Source organism: Protopterus annectens, chromosome 5.part0, assembly GCF_019279795.1.
Source record: "Protopterus annectens isolate FY-2018-M chromosome 5.part0, PAN1.0, whole genome shotgun sequence".
In the NCBI taxonomy this organism is placed as follows: domain Eukaryota; kingdom Metazoa; phylum Chordata; order Ceratodontiformes; family Protopteridae; genus Protopterus; species Protopterus annectens.
The window spans coordinates 1,426,594,092-1,426,612,496 of record NC_056735.1 but is presented as its reverse complement, the minus strand read 5'-3'; the positions used below and the strand labels follow the sequence as shown (position 1 = coordinate 1,426,612,496).

Genomic DNA, 18,405 nt, shown 5'->3' with positions numbered 1-18,405 from the left:
ATGAATCAGAATAAGCACATGGATGGGATATGGCGCTGTCAGAAGACAACCACCACACAAAACAAAGGAGACTGACATTTCAAAAATTCAATAAAAGCCTCAGCAGTTATGTCAACACTAAATGTGCACTTATTGTACAAAAACACTTATCCTCAAAAAATAGATAATGAAAGCATGCTCAGGAATATAGTTAATTAAACTAAAAATGACAAAGAGTCAGTGCCTTACGTTACTCTTTGCCAAGATAAAGAGGGTATCGGCAAATGAATGAAATTAGACTTTTGGCATCAACATTTCTTCCTACGGACAGGTTTCTGCAACCGAAGGAATATGTTACCAGAAGCTGCTCTAATGTCCAAAAGCTCACATATCAATACTCTCCTTAAAGCACATTAACTGATCTTCCCAGGAAGAAGTCACTGCTCACACAAACTGTGCACATAAGGTGAGTAAACCCAGGTATCGTGATTTACTCCCACAGCAACCCTCCCCAAGGAAGACTTGCCTGTTAAATTTGTGAAGCATATGCAGGTGAACAGCTTGCATGTCTTTGCTTACCACAGATGTATTCTTTATCAAGACAGAAAGACAGTGTTGTAGATAAAGGTGATACAGTTTCTAAACCATGAAGCCAATGTAACTTTTGATACAGGATGACCCCATCTAGATCCAGAAAAGGCCAGAAACAGTTGGTCTGACTTACGGGTAGATTTTGTTCTGTCCAGATAAAATCGTATTTGCCTATGAACATCCAAGGAGTGCAGGCAATACTATCCCTTGTTAGAATGGTTAGGAAAGAACACTGGGAGATCAACAGACTGGTTGATAGATCATTCTGACACCAGTTTTGGTAAAAAGGTAGAATTGGTTCTCAGTGATACCCTATCCTTATGGAAGATAAGATAAGGAGGTTTGATGCACAAGGCCTGAAGTTCTGACAATCGTCTGGCCGATGTGATTGAAATCAGAAACAAAGTTTTCCAAAAGAGATATTTTACATCACAAGAGGACGCAGGTTCAAAGGGTGGAACTGTTAAAGCTTACAGAACCAAAGCCAAATCCCGAGGTTGTACGGGTTCTCTGAAGAGAGGTTTTAGGTGGATAACCCCTTTCAAAAAAGTCTTACAGAGTCTGTGTGACATAAGTGAAGAATCTTGAAAACCAATATGAAAATTCGAGATGGCAGCTAAATGTACACGGACAGTAGAGGCAGACACCCCAGAGTGGAAAAGATGTGACAAGTAATCTAATACCACCGAGACCGGAACTGACAAGGGGTCTGTTTGCTTATCTGCTGTCCATAGAGAGAACCTCTTCCATTTGTTAAGATAGATTAGTCTGGTGGATGATTTATGAGATGCAATAAGAATACTGTGCACAGGGGACGAAAGGTTTTCATGCCTGGCAATCATAGGAAGTGGAGAAACCAAGTTGTCAGTTTCAGGGTTGTTAGATTGGGATGAATCAGACCCTGCGGATGGGAGATCAACATTGGAGATGGATTGAGGATCTATGGTTGATCTAGCAGGTGAGGTCAAAGGAAGGGAAACCAGACTTGTCGAGGCCAATAAGGAGCACTGAAGATCACTTTGCTCTTCAACTGTTGTGCTTTCTTTAGAAATCAGGGGAAGAGGTGGATAGGCATAAAGAAGATTCGAGGGCCATATGTGGACTAGAGTGTCCTTTGGTGACTGTCCCCAAGGGGGAATCAGGGCAAAGTAGCTGCACTTGTAGTTGGTTGGGGAGACAAATAGGTCGCAGCAAGGCTGGCCCCAGCGGTGGAAGATTTTTGCCGCTATCAGAGGATTGAGGGACCACTCTTGAGGCTGTAGAATGCACCTGCTCAATTTGTCCGCTATCATGTTGGAGCTCCCAGGAATGTGCGTTGCAATCAGAAAGCAGTTGTGAGCTATTGCCCACTGCCATATTCTCAAGGCCTCTTGGCATAATAGGTAAGATCTGGTGCCCCTTTGTTTATTGATGTACCAGACCACTGACATGTTGTCTGATTGGATCGCAACAGTCCCTGATGCTAGAAACACCGCCCTCATTTCCAGGACACGGATATGCAAAAAGGCCCCTGTCTCGACCAGGAGCCTTGAACCAAGTTTCCTTGACATAGCCCCCCACCCCATCAGGGAGGTGTCTGTGGTCAACATGGCTATCGGTAGATGGGGGGGTGAAAGGCCGAGACCACTGTTGGGGATTTCGAGACATCCACCAGAGTAAGTCTTGTTTGCATCTCTGAGTCACACTTATTTGAAAAGACAAAGGATGCTGTAGAGGGCACTACTGAGTGAGAAGTAGCCATTGAAGAAGTCTCGTGGAATCTGGCTAGGGGAACAATGGTGATTGAAGTTGCCATTGACCCCAATAGCTGAAGTACAGATTGAGTGGGGGATTTGTGGTGACACAGCAATGGTTGAACCTGTTGTCTTATTCTCTGAAGTCTGTGTTCTGGAAGGGATGTGGTGTAATTTCCTGTGTCCAACAGTACCTCTATGAATTCCAAAGACTGAGTTGGGGTTGTGTTGGATTTCTCCCAGTTTATAGTGATTCCCAGTCTTCGAGCTATTAAGAGAGTATACTGCAGGGCTTCTTCCAGTAGACGCTTGGTGGGGGCGGTAAGCAGCTAGATGTCTATATATGGAAACGCCTGGAATCCTTGAAGTCACAAGTGAGCGATAACCACTGCCATGCATTTTGTGAACAGTCAGGGGACTGTAGAGAGACCAAAGGGCAGGGCTCGAAACTGGTAGTAATTGGCTCCTATACGAAAGCGGAGGTATCTTCTTGAGCATTTGTCAATCTTTATGTGGTAATATGCATCTTGAAGATCTACAGAGCACATCCAATCATCTTCTTCCAGAAGAGGAAGGATACACTGAACCGTGACTATCCGGAGTTTCTCTGTTTTTACAAATTTGTTTAGTGTACCGAGGATCCAGAATTGGTCTCCAGTCCCCTGTCTTTTTTGGCACTAAGAAGAACCTTGAGTAAAATCCAGATCCTATCTGGTCTGGGGGGACCGTCTGGATGACTCTCTTTTTGTAGCAGCTTTTTGATTTCATGTGCTGCTATTTCCCTTTGACTGGGTGGAATGTCGGGTAACACTCTTGATGAGAATGGGCAAAGATGGAAGGGGATGTGATAGCCTCTGGATATAATCTGTTGTACTCAAGAGTCGGTTATCTTTTACCAGACAGCAGGGTACAAGGAGAAACGACCACTGACCGCTTCCAGAGGTGAGCAGTCGGGCAACGCTTCAGGAGCGCTGATAGGGTTGGCCAGAGAAAGAATCTCTGGAACCCTGGTTTCATGGACCTCCTCTACCCCGAAAGGGGCGTCTTCCATTGGAGGTTCCCCCTCTGTCTCTAGGGGACAACTCGGCACATGTATCTCGGAAAGAACCCTGTGATTTCTTATGCCAGATATTTCTGCCCTCTGTTTCTGGAATAGAATCGCTGAGGAGTGGAGTGTCTGACACCAACGGTAGACAAGGTCTTGCCATCTTGTTCACACTGTGCCAGCGTATCCTTGACTTTAGGGCCAAACAAAGAAGTGGTCTCTATGGGGGCATTCGTGAAGGAAGTCTTAAAGGAGTCCGCAAAGTCACAAAGGTGCATCCAAGCATGTCATCTGGTGACTATACCTGTGCCTGCTGCTCTAGCCGCCCCTTCTGTTGAGTAAGAAATAAGAGGCATGGAAGAGATGGAAATGGACTCTAGGGTGGCTATCTGAGAAGCCACATTATAACAGACTTCATCAGAAACAGCTCCTGCCAAGGTTTCAGAGAGCTGGTTGATGATCTCACTGAAGCCTGGTAAAATGTGCCAAATAATTCAAAGACCTTACGGCGAAGGTCGATGAAGCAAGCACACGCTTCATTAATCTGTTAATCGCCTGGGACTCCTTGTTGGACGAATGGACAATTTGGCTCTCTTCTGCCAAATCCTTCTTAGTAGCAGCTGCCACCACCATAGCATCTACTGGGAGACCATGTGTCCATTGGGGGTGCTCCACGGGGGGCGATATCCTGTCTGGCCTCTTAGGTATCGCTTCCATGGTATCAGGAGCCTTCCACATGTGCTGCATGATGAGCTGGACAAGCTCATCAGCAAGCGGGGTGAACCAGAAGGTAGGGGGCCGGACACGAAAAGCTTGCAGGAATACAGATTCCTCAGAAGAAGGATTAGAGGGCTTCCAGTCACTCCTCTGTCTAAGGATCTCGAGGATGTCTCCAAAGGACACCTCATCAGAGGGTGACCATGGGGACCATTCCCCATCATCAAAATCCATATCTTCAGTCAATAACTCCTCAGTGGAGTCCATGTGCTTCCTCTTGCACGATGCTTTGCAGGGCTCTTCTTCAGTGGGAGGTTCTGGGGAAGACTGCAAAGAGGGGGTCTCCTGAAGAGCAGAGACCTGAAGTTCTTGTGCCCGGTGTCCGGGGGTTGAAACTTGTGGCAGTTGTCGACACAGAGGGGGGAGAGGACTCCAACCAATGAGCTTTGCCAGCAGAGGAAAGCGCCCTCTCCATGGCCTGGAAGGCTGGCCCGCCCAAGGAGGGATGGGAGCCCGGAACTGAGCACGACAACCTCAGAACTGGGGTCACACCCCACCCCAATGAACCTGCCCCCAGACCAGGAGTCTCAGGAGGACCATCAACCATAAGAGAGAGAGCATCCCTGGAAGGTGCCATAGAAAAAAATCAGCATGGAGCCAGGAATGCCCTCCACAATGGCACAGCCACTGGTGTGAGAAGAGCCCGATGCCCACTGTATCGAGGGCCACAAGGATGACTCTGGTTCCAAAGTGAGATCCACTACTGGAGTCGGAGGGAGGGAAGCTGCTGACGGAGTAATAGGCTTCGAGACTTGAGTAGAAGTTGAAGGAGGAGTATACGTTGGGGTTTGAGGCAAAATACGCTCACCTGAATGAGGGAACATGGACTTTGACTGTTGAGAGACCTCTGGCCACAAGCAACTGGTCAACAAGCCGCAACACATCCTGCTCAGAAAGACTTTTGGTTGACCTCATGGAGAAGGCTGATAGCAAATCTGGCCTTTCCAGGAAAGGACTATACTGACTGCTTGCAAAAGGATCCAATGAAGGTGAATATTTGGTCCTTGCTAGTTCAATAGGTGCAGAGCTAAGAGCTGAGGAAGTATGCACTGAAGAAAATGGTCTGGAAAACGTCTGTGCTGAAGATGTTGGCACTGTGGTAGTTGAAGGCATCTGCACCGTAAAGGCAAAAGTCTGCCCCAAAGGGTAAGGTGCCATAGTGGAAAGTGTCTGCACCGGCAATAAGGATGGTGCCGAGAAGACCGAAGTACATGTCGGTGCCGAAAAAGTCTGCACCGTAGAGTACAGAAGAGTCATACTTGGAGCCGAAGGAGACTGTACCAACGGTGCTGAAGGGGAAAGTACCTGTATTGATGGTGCCATTAGGGGTTGCGACAGAACTGTTGGAACTGTAGTTGTCTGCACCAGAAACTCCGGTGCCGATATCAATAAAGGAGACATGGCTGTAGTCAGGATCATTTGCCACGGATCCGAGCCTGGAGCAGACAGGATCACAGGTGGCAACACCAGAGTAGTAATCAATTTCACCTTCTTGTGAGTAGATGCCCTATGATCTCGAGAGGGAGAAGAAAGGAGCAACTTTGATGAAGAAGAGGAAGAACGCCTCTTGCGGGGTTTAACAGGAGGGGGTGAGCCCTCCGACCCAGAAACAGCCTCAGAGAAAGGAGACTTGAGGAGACCTTTCAAAATTAACTTATTCTTCCTCTCGTTGAGAGTGTCCGGGTAGAGAAGTTTTTACAGATCCCACAAGTGGGAGACATTAAGACAGTAGACACATAAGTCATAGCCATCGGAAAGTGGTAACTTACAGCTGCAATCCTTGCACTGCTTGAAACCAATGGAATTTTTCTTATCCAACATAGCTGTTGTGGAGAAGAAGCACAGTAGCAAAAGGAAGATTAAAGGCTACCCAAGAAAAGGTTAAAAAGAGAAAAAGAAGGATTACCAATGATGGTAATGGAGAATGACCACAAGGTAGGAAAAGAGGATAATAAAGGGAAAGGACTAAAGGAAGAGATTCTTAAGTGTGCGATAGGGTAGGAAAATATTAGAATAAACTTTTGAGAAAATTTTAGAGTAATAACAATATATAAACTGTCAAAAATTAGACACTTAGAAAGAGTGGCCTGACACGGCTGTTCAGCAATGCGGAAAATGAGATCTGAGGTAACAGGGAGTACAGCATTCTGGGTAGGACCTTGGCTCGAGAGTTTTTGGCTGACACGACTTTGATACTGGCTGGCTCGGTTCCGAGGACGGAACCAATAACCCATCAGTAAGAAATGAACGAAGATTAACAACATCAGATGAAATATCTTGAGCCAAATCATTAGTTTGTTCCAAACTTTCCCTAGTATTATACTATATTGATCTAGTGGGTAATGACCTGACTGCACACGGTAGCACAAGTGTATGCTTTCTAATACAGCTTGTCTGGTATACTTGTATCTCTGTTATCTTGGCAGAATGTTAAGAGTCATTGAGTTCTTCTAGCACCATGTGAACTGCTGCAGGGTCTGCAACAGAGGTCTTACACAAAAAATTAAATTGCTCCTCAAACCTGCAGAATGTATCTGGCCTTAAAGAAACAGATGTCCATGGAACAATTTCTAGGAATGGGACAGCGCAAAGTATACATAATCTAAAAATGAATAAAGTTAGAGCTTGTTTAGTTAGTATGTTATGTACCTCAAGTTTCAACAACCGAGCATCTCTTTTCTTTGGTTACAACACATTTTAACCCATTTAAAATGACCTTTTATTAAATTCAATGTCCCTCCAAAATATACCAATCATTCAGAGAAGAGGCAGAGGAAAGGCAATCTTTGTCTCAATGGTCCATGCAGAGACCAAGTCAGGGTGTAATTTTGTCTGCTCAAGTCAGAGACCCTTCTTCATTCTCCTCTGAACATGAAGTAGGGAAGGTGGATGGAGGCCTTCTCTTATCACCTTTGTTGAAATGGTCCCTGAAGCCCACAGCTTGTACGGAGTGTTGTTAAAGTCTGAGTTGTCTTCTGCAGCAAAGCAAAGTACTCCTGGGTAAAATATAGTTTAGAGAGAATGTAGGAGAATCCTCTGATACTTGGGGGACTAATGGTTGCTCCTCACATGTCTTAACACTAGGTACCTGGGGATAAGGTAGCTCTTCCCACTGCCACAGTCACCTAAAAATAAGTGCCTGCCTCACCAGCACCTTGTCTCTGGGTATTCCAAACACAATAGCTTGTAAATCACCAGCAAAGAAGTGACAGAAACAAAGATGCACGAGAACTGACAGTGGGAGATCTCTTTTTCTCTGTGAAGTCCCAGCATCAATCACCATTTCTACAATCACTATAAAGTCAAAGCATCCTGCCTCAGTGCTGCTTTCTCAACTGCAACCACTTCTCTGAAGCAATGAGGTACTACAGAGAAAAGCAAACATTCTGTTGATTTCCTCCATAGGCAGAGTGAATGATTTTTAACATAACCAGCATAAGAAGAAACTGTATGAACCAAGACAACAGACCTCGGACTTCAGTACCCCTGAAAAGCACCCACATATTTATAAGAGTAAGTATCTTTCCTTGGAAGTTATGATATGTCCAATGTTAGATACAGACTTACAGACTTTTGACTAACCAAAAGGGGAAGGGACAGGAGTAAATGTCATATGCTTCTTGTACTCCAAAAATTGTAAATTCATTGCCCTTACAGCTTATCTATATTTTAGTTTATTTACTTATTTTGCCAAATGTAGCAGAATGTTCATCAAACCTAAATTATGAGTTTCTCTAAATCAAACATTTCAGAATTTAGTCTTTTAGAGGAATTTGATGCCATCAAGAACACCAGCTGACAATTCTGATCTGAAACATCATAACAAATAGTACAAACAATACTCAATCCAAAACAAACGAGAACAAAACACCAGGAGAAGATGAATTAAACTTTTTAATAATTAAACACTAATTAAAAATCTAATGATTAAGTGCTTTCGTTCAAAATAATCCAGACTTCATCATAATCAAAAACTTATACAAATACATAGTTTAAATACTCCTCCAAAAGTCACATGTTCATCCTCATCCAATAAACACAAGATGCTTTTTAAACCCCTACAATGCATTTAAAAGAACCCAAGTGTCAGCTGTACATAAATATTATGTCCAAACATAAAATTTAAAAATATTCTTTGCAACACATAAAATACAACTACAAAGTATAAGGTTTTAATCTTAAAATGCTCCCAATGGAGATATGATCATTTAGACCAGGTGCATTGGCGGCATTAAATACGAGTTTAAAATTCAACTCACATTCCTCAATAAGGTTTACTCACAGACCGCCCCTTGGATTTTTCGCTATATGATAAAGGCCAAAAAACAAAAAATAATGATCAGAAAACTGTGCCACATGCTTCGCTAAAGAGTTCTTAACATTTTGCTTTCTAATGTTCAAGCCATGTTCATAAATACATTCTTTTAGCTATGTTTGGGTTTTTCCAATGTAAAACCCATCACACTGCTGGCAGAATACAAGACAGATGACACCTTGGGTGTTACAATTACAAGAAAAAGTGGCTTCAAATTTAATTTGTTTAATCACTGCAGATGTACCCACTAAAATATGTTTACATTGGCTACAAAAACAAATTCAACTGTGTCAAACTTTTTGTGACTAGTAACATCATCTGTAAAACTAGCTTGTTCCAAAAAAAATTTAATGCATTTACCCTTACAGTAAATCACTAAAAGTTCTTCCCCCACCTTGCTGGACAAATTGTCAAAGACAGAGAAAATGAACCAATTTTTATATAAATACCTAGTGAATGGTTCTGAAATCAGTAGAATATTCCACAACAAAGGCTGAGGAGTGGTTTATCTGTTTTTTCAGAACACATGAAAAGTTCCTTCACAGTGTTGTTGGAGGTTTTAAGCAAAGGTGAAATAATTTCCTCCTTCCTCTTTTGGGTAACACCGTCCTGGACATCTGAAACCAAGTGTATGGGATAACCCCGAGCAATAAACATATCTGCCAATGTATGACACACTGTAGAGTGTATTGATCATCTTCTGAAACCATTTTGGCTAGTCAAATATATTGCCCCTTCACAAGGCCTCCTTTCTGATGTTCAGGATGACTACTACTGTAATGCAAGAGACTGTTAGAATAGGTGGGTTTCCTATATACAGTACTAACCAATCTGTTGCTACACATCTTTAGAGAGATTCATATCTAAATAATTAAGGTTTGAACTACGATAAGAAAACGGAAACCTTAAAAAAGACATTGTAGTGTTTAGATATTCAATAAAGGGCTCAATTTCATTTCTGCCCCTATCCCAGATAATAAAATATATGATCCGGGTAATGCACATACAGCTGCCAAGGGACCAGGTTAAATTTACTAAACAGATACTTTTCCCCCATTGAATAAGAACAATGTTTGTAAAAATGGGGGCAGAAGATGTCCCCATACCTACCTCCTGCTTTTGTTGAAAATATTGCCCTTCCAAATACACAAAATTGTTCCATAAAAAAGTCTAATGTGTTTATATCATTATCAAAAGTGGTGGATTCTACTAAGAAATTGTGAAACCACTCTGATCCAGTGGAGTGGGAAATAACATTAAACAGTTCATAAACATCTATAGTAAGAAACAAAACATTGTCAGAATATCCCATGTTTTTGAGCTTAAGTAAAATGTTCAAAGAATCACAACATAGATGAGAAAAATAATTCAACCAAGTTTTCAGTTGCAAATCTATATATTTTGCCAAAGGATGAGTTTTTGATTTCCTGGCATTACCAATAGATCTCATTGGTGAATCAGTAGTGTTCTTGTGCATCTTTGGGATACCGAATATGGAAGTCATTACAGGGAATTTCACATATAAATAAGAAAACAATTCTGGTTTAATTTTTTTTTTGTTCAACTAAATCATGTAACAAAAAAAAATCAATCCTCTTACAAGCATTTATAATAAAATTGTAAGACACTTCTTCATACAAGCTTCCTTCCAACACAAACATGTTCATTTTGTTTAAGTAGTCATTTTTAGACATAATTACAACCCCATCCCCCTTGTCAGGTTTCATTACTCTTACGTTTCTATCTTCAGGTAACTGGTGAAGCAGGGAAAAATCATTCTTGTTTAAGTTGCCATATTCGCCGTGATAGGCTTTATGCTGCCACAAAAAACTTAAGTCATTTTTGCATAGTTTTTCAAAAATAAATAGTGGCAGTGTAAGGAAGGGGGGTTGAAGGTACTACTCCTGTGAAATGTGTTGGGAACAAACTCAACCTTGTTATCATTAAAGAACACTCTTAGCTTTAGCCTTTTAAAATATAATTTCAGCTCTATCAGTAATTTGGCAATTCTGATGTGAATGGAAGAAACGAACATTTGCCCTTTGCTAAGCAAATCTGCTAGATCACTATTTACACAAATGGACATGTAGCTATATAGTTTAAAATCACCTACTTTATTAGAAACCACTTGCAGTCTGCTCTCACACAAAACGAGTGAGTTATTTGCATCAAAAGACCTCTTTAATTCCTTGTCCAAGTCCGTGAAGAGTTCATGTGATTCTGGCCTGTCTCCATTCTGTTCCGTGCATTCTGTTGGTTGTAGTTGTTCCTGTAATCGGGGGGAGGGGCGATGGATCCTGCTGTCATTCTCTTTTGGTTTCTTATCCTCTCTGATCTCCTCACTGGGCCAAACTCTAAAGGGGAAACCTCCTCCTTATTTGTAGTCACACCTTCCATGCAAACAGTATCCTCTCCAAAACCTCCAGTAGTTTGCAGCCATGCCTATCAAAAGGTACAACAAGCTCTTGGTGAAGAAAATAGTTGGGTCTTAAACATGTGGGGAATTTCCAACACCATAGTCCCCTAGTTCTCCTCACCTTAAGACATTCTAAAAAATAGGCATATTCCAGCTGTAATTTGTGACATTTAAGGAGCGTACTTTCAAACTTATCTTAAAAGTCTTAATGACCGAACTTTGGGATGATCCCAGCAACTAAATTCAACAGTACCCTGCAGCCATTCAGACAGTTTTTTACTTTCAGTGTTCATATCAGTGCTATAAGATTCTCACATAGCCTGTTGCTCCCTTTGCCCTGCAGTAATTAAACAAGATGGAGTATCAGAAATGTCCACTTCATCAGCATCAGGCTGACGAGTAACTGAATGATGAACATTGTGCCTGCTTATTTGAACTGTTTCTTTCTGAAATTGGTGTGCGTTGTTGCTGTAGCATAGACCAGATTCAGGCCTGCTGAATCTAGCTTTGTTTGTATAACTTGAGCACTGATCCAGGCCATCTTTTTTTTGAGAAGGTTCCCCTACACCCTAGCAGCAGGAGTGTGCAGTTAGAACTTGTATGATTGAAGACTGCTGGATCAGTTTGTTCATTTTCTATTGTTTTATACATATATATATATATATATATATATATATATATATATATATATATAAATTCGCACTTTATTCATCTGCTTTTACTGTATTTGTGTTTTTTCCTAATTTATTACGAGGGGCATTGACTACAACTCTGATCTGAGATATATAACAATAAGTATCCTTTTCTGTGCATTTAAAGTGTTTTTTGATTGTATCTGCTTTATTTTCTGAAAATATATATATATATACTGGTTTCCCGCCTTTCTAAGCTAGTATAGTCCAGTTTTCAGGTTAAGTCAGGGGCGGCTCGTGGCATAGGGCTGCCGGACTGCAGCCCCCTCAAAAATAAAAAAAGAAAGAAAAAAAAATGAAAAATAAAAAAAAATATTTAAAATTGCGGACTTGGCATGCGCATAGACCGAGTCCCGGCTTATCGGTCTATGCGCATGCTCAAGGCAGCCCGGCCGTCCCCATAGGGGGACACAAGGAGCGTCTGTGCACTTTTACAGTGCACAGACCCGCCAGGATTATGGGACGCGTCCGGACTGCAAGAGGAGCAGCAGGGACTCGGGACAGAGCCTTAGGGATCTCGTCAAGGCCGGGAAGGAGCATTGGGATCTCATGGGTCTTCAGTATTGCTTGGGAAGGACGTATGTACGGACGTTAACTCTGGATGTATTCATTCAGGTAAGGTGCCTTTTAATTTACAATGTTTATTGAGTTTGTGCTTTTTATTTGTGTATGGTGCTTGAGTTTGTGCTTTTTCTTTGTGTATGGTGCTTGTGCTTTACTGGAGTTTGTGTATGTGTATGGTGTGCTTTACTGGAGTTTGTGTATGTGTATGGTGCTTGACTGGAGTGAGTGTGTGTGTGTGTGTGTGTGTGTGTGTGTGTGTGTGTGTGTGTGTGTGTGTGTGTGTGTGTGAAAATGCCCCAGGTGCTTATGGTGGTGTGGTAGGGAATGCCTCAGGCTTGAACCCTGTACCCTGTATGCAGGTGTTAAAGACTTGAGTTCCCTACCCACCACCATTTGTAAAAAAATTTCAGATTTTTACCTCATATTCGATCTGATCTGTTCCTCATAATATCTGTGGTTTGTAAATGTTGCAATGCTTGATATTTGATGGTGTAGTAGTAGCATTGTTGCCTCACAGCTGCAGGTTCTTGGGTTTGATTCTTGGCTGGGGTTCCTTCTTTGTGGGGTCTGTATCTTCTCCCTGTGTTTGTGTGGGTTTGCTTTTGTGCCCTCCCATGTTACAAAGACATGTCTGCATTATTTCTTCCTGGGCCTCTGCTGAAAATTTGTTTATTTGTTCCAAGTCAGACTGTCCTGATTAAAAAATGTTAAATAAAATTGATAGGCATTTGAATTTCAGACTTAAGGGTTTCTGAATGTTTAATTCCTTGCGTATTTGATGGTGCAGTGGTAGTATTGTTGCCTCACAGCTATAGGTTTTCTGGTTTGATTCTTGGTTGGGGTGGCTTCTGTGTGGAGTCTGCATCTCCTCCATGTGTTTGTGTGGATTTGCTCTGGTGCCCTGCCATTTTACAAAGACGTGTCTGCAGTTTTAATCCCTGCTGAAAATTGGTTTTGTTCTGTCCGCAGTAAAATTGACAGGCATTTGAATTTCAGACTTCAGGTTTCTGAATGTTTAATTCCTTGCATAATTGATGGTGCGGTGGTAGTATTGTTGCCTCACAGCTATAGGTTTTCTGGTTTGATTCTTGGTTGGGGTGGCTTCTGTTTGGAGTCTGCATCTCCTGCCTGTGTTTGTGTGGATTTGCTCTGGTGCCCTGCCATTTTACAAAGATGTGTCTGCAGTTTTAATCCCTCGTCTCTGCTGAAAATTGTTTTTGTTCTGTCCGCAGTAAAATTGACAGGCATTTGAATTTCAGACTTCAGGTTTCTGAATGTTTAACTCCTTGTATAATTGATGGTGCAGTGATAGTATTGTTACCTCACAACTATAGGTTTTCTGGTTTGATTCTTGGTTGGGGTGGCTTCTGTCTGCATCTCCTCCCTGTATTTGTGTGGATTTGCTCTGGTGCCCTGCCATTTTACAAAGACGTGTCTGCAGTATTAATCCCTGCATCTCTGCTGAAAATTGTTTTTGTTCTGTCCAGTAAAATTGACAGGCATTTGAATTTCAGACTTCAGGTTTCTGAATGTTTAATTCCTTGCAGATTTGATGGTGCAGTGGTAGTATTGTTGCCTCACAGCTATAGGTTTTCTGGTTTGATTCTTGGTTGGGGTGGCTTCTGTGTGGAGTCTGCATCTCCTCCATGTGTTTGTGTGGATTTGCTCTGGTGCCCTGCCATTTTACAAAGACGTGTCTGCAGTTTTAATCCCTGCTGAAAATTGGTTTTGTTCTGTCCGCAGTAAAATTGACAGGCATTTGAATTTCAGACTTCAGGTTTCTGAATGTTTAATTCCTTGCATAATTGATGGTGCGGTGGTAGTATTGTTGCCTCACAGCTATAGGTTTTCTGGTTTGATTCTTGGTTGGGGTGGCTTCTGTTTGGAGTCTGCATCTCCTGCCTGTGTTTGTGTGGATTTGCTCTGGTGCCCTGCCATTTTACAAAGATGTGTCTGCAGTTTTAATCCCTCGTCTCTGCTGAAAATTGTTTTGTTCTGTCCGCAGTAAAATTGACAGGCATTTGAATTTCAGACTTCAGGTTTCTGAATGTTTAATTCCTTGTATAATTGATGGTGCAGTGATAGTATTGTTACCTCACAACTATAGGTTTTCTGGTTTGATTCTTGGTTGGGGTGGCTTCTGTCTGCATCTCCTCCCTGTATTTGTGTGGATTTGCTCTGGTGCCCTGCCATTTTGCAAAGACGTGTCTGCAGTATTAATCCCTGCATCTCTGCTGAAAATTGTTTTGTTCTGTCCGCAGTAAAATTGACAGGCATTTGAATTTCAGACTTCAGGTTTCTGAATGTTTAATTCCTTGCAGATTTGATGGTGCAGTGGTAGTATTGTTGCCTCACAGCTATAGGTTTTCTGGTTTGATTCTTGGTTGGGGTGGCTTCTGTGTGGAGTCTGCATCTCCTCCATGTGTTTGTGTGGATTTGCTCTGGTGCCCTGCCATTTTACAAAGACGTGTCTGCAGTTTTAATCCCTGCTGAAAATTGGTTTTGTTCTGTCCGCAGTAAAATTGACAGGCATTTGAATTTCAGACTTCAGGTTTCTGAATGTTTAATTCCTTGCATAATTGATGGTGCGGTGGTAGTATTGTTGCCTCACAGCTATAGGTTTTCTGGTTTGATTCTTGGTTGGGGTGGCTTCTGTTTGGAGTCTGCATCTCCTGCCTGTGTTTGTGTGGATTTGCTCTGGTGCCCTGCCATTTTACAAAGATGTGTCTGCAGTTTTAATCCCTCGTCTCTGCTGAAAATTGTTTTGTTCTGTCCGCAGTAAAATTGACAGGCATTTGAATTTCAGACTTCAGGTTTCTGAATGTTTAATTCCTTGTATAATTGATGGTGCAGTGATAGTATTGTTACCTCACAACTATAGGTTTTCTGGTTTGATTCTTGGTTGGGGTGGCTTCTGTCTGCATCTCCTCCCTGTATTTGTGTGGATTTGCTCTGGTGCCCTGCCATTTTGCAAAGACGTGTCTGCAGTATTAATCCCTGCATCTCTGCTGAAAATTGTTTTGTTCTGTCCGCAGTAAAATTGACAGGCATTTGAATTTCAGACTTCAGGTTTCTGAATGTTTAATTCCTTGCAGATTTGATGGTGCAGTGGTAGTATTGTTGCCTCACAGCTGTAGGTTTTCTGGTTTGATTCTTGGTTGGGGTGGCTTCTGTGTGAGTCTGCATCTCCTCCATGTGTTTGTGTGGATTTGCTCTGGTGCCCTGCCATTTTACAAAGACGTGTCTGCAGTTTTAATCCCTGCTGAAAATTGGGTTTGTTCTGTCCGCAGTAAAATTGACAGGCATTTGAATTTCAGACTTCAGGTTTCTGAATGTTTAATTCCTTGCATAATTGATGGTGCGGTGGTAGTATTGTTGCCTCACAGCTATAGGTTTTCTGGTTTGATTCTTGGTTGGGGTGGCTTCTGTTTGGAGTCTGCATCTCCTGCCTGTGTTTGTGTGGATTTGCTCTGATGCCCTGCCATTTTACAAAGACGTGTCTGCAGTATTAATCCCTGCGTCTCTGCTGAAAATTGTTTTTGTTCTGTCCGCAGTAGAATTGACCGGCATTTGAATTTCAAACTTCATGTTCTTCAGAATACATAGTAGCACAACCTTTTTTCTAGCAATTTTCTAAGTTTATAAGATGAATATTTTAAATTTGTCCCTATTTTTGGGACTGTATTCCCCCATTATTGGCTTCGTCCAGGTTTTGTGCTAAGGTTGACAGCTATGGCAAGAACTGAATTCACTGAATATGGACTGTAGAATTGTGCATATTTACTGATAAAGGTGCACTGTAGAATTGTGCATATTTACTGATAATGGTGGACTGTAGAATTGTGCATATTTACTAATAATGGTGGACTGTGGAATTGTGCATATTTACTAATAATGGTGGACTGTAGAATTGTGTATATTTACTAATAATGGTGGACTGTGGAAGTCTGAGTAGACTTTTTTATGATAAATGTTCTCAACTGGGCAGTTTTGCCATTATGGGTGCATATGTTTTGTTTCATTGCTTACTGGAAAAATGTTCAAAACAAATTTAAAACACCCTCTAACAAGTGTACTGTATTGTACAAGGAATATAATTTTAGTACAATGAGGAAGGTGTATCAAAGAGCACATGTATGTTTCATATGCAAGGGGCCTATGATTCGAAAACAGCCCAAAATTAATCTTTATCTGCCACTGGCAAAATGTATTTTCTTTGAATGTGGGTTTCAATGCTGTTTCAATGAATGTGAGTTTCAAGGGCAGAGAAGTTTTAATGCTAAGTTTTCATTGTGAGACTGCATTGCTTTGTTTAACAGATTACTTAATGTTTGTGCTGTAAAATACAAAATAAAACTTTCAAATGAAGTCCAATCATTGAAGTAAAGCAGTATGCACATTAGTGTTTATGGTAAATGGAGTGAAATAGCCAAGTAATGGTTAATTGGAATGGCTGCAGAGGCTCCAGTTCAACCATTATTTTGTCAGGGGAAGGGCAGCAAACTCAGACAGGCCCAGCTGAACTATACCTCCCAACTGTCCAGATTTTCAAAGAATGAATAGATTTTGCTTCTTATTTTGGTTTGTTGTTCATAAAATTTGTAGTTTTAATTCCTAAATGATTTGCCAGAAGTCACTAAATAATAAGTTTCAGACTTCATAACCTTCATAAAATGCATGTTAAAGTAAGAGCCGTTCTATCAACTGTCTCAATTTATACAAGAGCAATTTTTAGTACTGTTTATATGTGCCCCCAATATATTTGGCCTTGTTCAGATTTACTGCATTAACAGGTTGAGAGGTACATGCAAATAAATTGCTTTATAGAATTAGGCATAGCCAACCTCTCAACTGTCCCCAATTTTTGGCTCAAAATGTTGCTCTTCCCCTAATAATCCCTCCATAAAATAGCAATTTTGGAAGAAAACATGGAGGGTTTACAATTAAGAAATAACTGTAATAATCAAAGTTATAGATTACTTGAAATGCATGTAGATTCTTTTATTTTGTCAGCTGCTCAAGGTAGCAGTACTAATATTAAAGTGTCCCTTCTTTGACAGGTAGAAGCTGTATTGTGTGTCTATTTTATATTTTTGCATCACATTTTTGGTCCATTTTTCATAAAATTGTGTTTTTGGCAAATTAGTGACAAATCACTAAAGACTGAAGTTAGAAAATGACAGACATTTGAGTTTCAGATTTTATACCCTTCAGAAAATTCATACTAATGCAAGACCTATTCTATTATCTTTCTAAGTTTATTAGAGCAATATTTAAAAATTGTCCTTCTTGTTGTGCCTTTGTCCCACTTCTGTGTATGGCTTTGTCCAGATTTCTTGCTCTTGAAGTTGAGAGGTATGACAAATGTGTCAGGGCCATCACAGTCAGCCAGAGAGATTTCAAATTGTGACATGCTTGTTGCACCCCACTCCCCATGTAGTGACTCTGGATGTGTCCAAGCAAGGCAAGGAGTAGTTGTATCTACCTTGGATGGGGAGGACACACTGCATAAGTACTACAGTGGCTTTTCATCTGTCCTTGATTTTGCAGAATGGTCTGGTTTCTGTCATATTTTTGTACTGTTGATTTATGCTTATTACTCAAAGTGCCTGTTGCTCTGTGTTTAAGTAGCAATGCTTTAATGACCATAAGGTAAGCTTGTCTGACATCGTAAGATGCAAGTAAGCTTTAATAAGCATACTGTTAAAGAATTGCCAACATTGAAAGCCTTTCTGTTGTTGCCATGCAGAGAATACTTGACTAGATAATGTATAAGCCTTGGGTATTAAAGGACAGGATTCCATTATTTTAAAAGCTCATTACACTTGTTGGAGACTTCCAGTCATCTCTACAGGCTTTACCCGTAAACTAAACAGAATGCCAATCATGTGTGGTCCATAACCTGTACAGTAATCCTTTAAGCAATGTATCTTGAGCTTGTTTCTTGTTTGCTTTTCATTTTTACTTTTATCATGTTTTCCCATGAAACGTTGTCAGGCAGCAGGTCTTTTGGATAAGAAACATTTTTACAAGTGGGGCATCACATAGATTTCTACTTTCAGCATGTTGCTTGGTACTTTAATAAAGCTGAATATATTATAATTAGAACTGCAGTGCAAGGAGAAGTAGTTTGAGTTGAGTGCTTCTGGTTTTTCTTATACTTGATTTTGACTGGCATTCCAGTAATGTATTTAAAAAGTAATTTATTTTTTCATGCCTCACAACCTTTTGTTTCCATCTAGATATTAAGTAAGCTGTCATGCAGCCAATGCATTGAAATATTTTTATTCTTC

At 41.1% G+C, this 18,405-nt stretch overlaps 1 protein-coding gene across 1 annotated transcript in view; it reads right to left on the bottom strand.

The window, feature by feature from the left end:
- The window catches only part of PCCA (propionyl-CoA carboxylase subunit alpha), a 4,227,722-nt gene that overhangs the window by 3,623,015 nt on the left and 586,302 nt on the right, over nucleotides 1-18,405 (bottom strand). The gene's annotated exons all lie outside the window — the stretch shown is intronic.